Here is a 2,384-nt window from a genome sequence, read left to right on the forward strand (position 1 = left end):
AAAAAAACTCAAATAAAATAGAATATCAAAGAAAAAGGCGGAGAAAGGGGGGGGAAATCCAAGGCTGCTGGGTGCGGGAAGGTGGAAGCGGAGCTGCGGGGGTTGCGCGGGGGAGGGAACGCGCTGCAGAACCCCGAGCCCCCGGGATCCATCCGCGGCTGCGGGAGCTTTCCGGGCGGCTGAACGAGGAGCGAGAGTCGGGAGGTTGTGTAAAAAACGAGCAGCGAGGGATGTTTAATCATAAAAACTTGTTATAGGTCCCTTTCTTTAATGAAATGAGTGGAGCGGCGTTTTAATCTTCCTAATCAAAAGCAGATCGGGGCAGCGCGATACGCTTGTCGCCCTCGTCCCCGGTTCCTCCGAAATAATAATAATAATAATAATAAAAAAAAAAATCTGGAAGCGATTACTTCTGCCGATCTCATAAAATATCGCTCTTTCATATTTCTTCCGTTGGCGTCCCTCTCCCGGCCTTGATTTGTGTCCGCGCGTTTTAGCCGGGTTTCCCCCCCACACCCCCCCCTCGGGGCCCCCCCTCCCACCGCCTTTTATTTTTGTCGCCGTTTGGGGACAGCGCACGGCGGTGCGGAGAGGGGACATCCCCGGCGCGGGGTCCGTTCGGAGCCCGTTTACAATCCCGGTTTTGTGCGGGGTCCGTTCGGAAACCCTTAACGAGCGGTCAGGTTGGAAAACATTTTAGCGGAGGGAAGATTTATGGACCAAAAGGAGAAAAAAAGAAAGAAAGAAAGAAAGAAGGAACATGAAGGAGGAGGTGGGAGGAGGAGGAGGGGGGGGGGGGAATCTCTCGGCCTCGTGTCATTTCATTTTTTATTACGGTTATCATGATTGTTATTATTGTTATTTCTACCCGCCCTGCTTCTCTGCCTGCCTTCATCCCGGCTCGGATAAAGGAGGAGATCCGCAGGTTCGAGCCGCTCGCCCACCTCCTCTTGGCGAGCAGGGAGAGATCGCCCGGCTTTATCGTTATTAATTAAAGAGAAAATCCCAATCATCGCTCGGACGGGACTTTGGAGGCACTTTCGGAGCCGGCTCTCTGGAGGGGCTTGTCAGGAGCGTTTAGTGATGTTGAAAAGCCGTGATGTATGGAAGTTCATTTTGGTTCATTCAAACGGATCCCATCTCCTGCANGGGGGGGAGATGAGGGGGGAAGGAGTGAAGAGGAAAATTGGCGATGAGATGGCACCAAGTGAGCGGGGCGGGCGGTGGGGGGCACGGGGCAGCGGGCGCAGGACATCAGGACATTGGACCATACACTTGAAGAACCAGAGAGAGAGGGAGGGAAAAAAAAATACAGCCCCCACGAAACCTTGAACACGGCGTGGGAGGGGGGGGAGGGGAAGAGGGGGGGAGGACAGCGTTAGGGTCAGGTAACCCCCGGCACCTCCAGCCCAACAGCGGGGACCCGGCGCTGCCCCAAACCCTGCAAGGACCCGGGCTGTGGGGCTGGGGGTGGTGGTGGTCGTGGTGTGTGTGTATGTGTTTGTGTGCGGTGGGGGGTGTGTGTGTGTTTGGGGGGGGGTTGGGGGGAAAGACACGAGGATGCTCCGTGTGTGACTGCACCTCCCGGCCTAACTTTGGGCTGAAAAAGGCGATTTCCGAGAGCTGAGCCGGGTGTCAGCATCCGGCAGCACCTTTGTGCCCGCGGAGCTCGGAGTGAAGGTGGAAATGCACTCACACCTCTGTGTATTACCCCCCCCCCACATACACACCTCTCGATAAAAAAAAAAAAAAAAAATTAAAATCAAATCAGAGGGGGAAAAAATAAAAGCAGGGATCGGGGAAAGGAGGGGGGAGAACTTGGGTTTTCGCTGGGAGGCTGCGATAGGGAAGAGCAAAGGGAAAACGGAGCAGGAAGGGAGGAGGGAGAAGCCCTTCTCCTCCCCGCAACGTGCGGGGTCCTGGGGGCGAGGAAGGAGCCGCTGGGACATCTCGGGTGTCACCTCCGAGATAGCGCAGAATTAAACCGGACTTTCCGGGTCCGCCAGAGCTTGCAGGGAAAGCAGCGCCGAGCTGAGGCTGTAAAGAGAGTTTATGGGCCTATGAAATGGTGGGAATTTTGACTTTTTATGACTACGTCCTTAGATTACTGCGAGCAGCAGCAGTCGGGTGGGTAATTATTATTTTAAACCCATCGCTGCTGCGGTTTTTTTACGCACCGAAACTTTTTTTTTTTTTTTTTTTTTTTGGTTTAAATGTGAGAGCGGCAGCAAAAGGAAAGGAAATGGCCCCTCCAAAATAAACAGATTAAACTCTTCTGAAGGTCACTTGAAATCTTTAGGTAAGGTCTGCTGATGAAACAGGTCCCGTCCTGCGGACGCACCATAGCGTGGAGGTGGGGGCCTGGGAGAGGGAGTTGGGGGGGG

Source organism: Numida meleagris, unplaced genomic scaffold (genome assembly GCF_002078875.1).
Source record: "Numida meleagris isolate 19003 breed g44 Domestic line unplaced genomic scaffold, NumMel1.0 unplaced_Scaffold244, whole genome shotgun sequence".
Lineage (NCBI taxonomy): Eukaryota > Metazoa > Chordata > Aves > Galliformes > Numididae > Numida > Numida meleagris.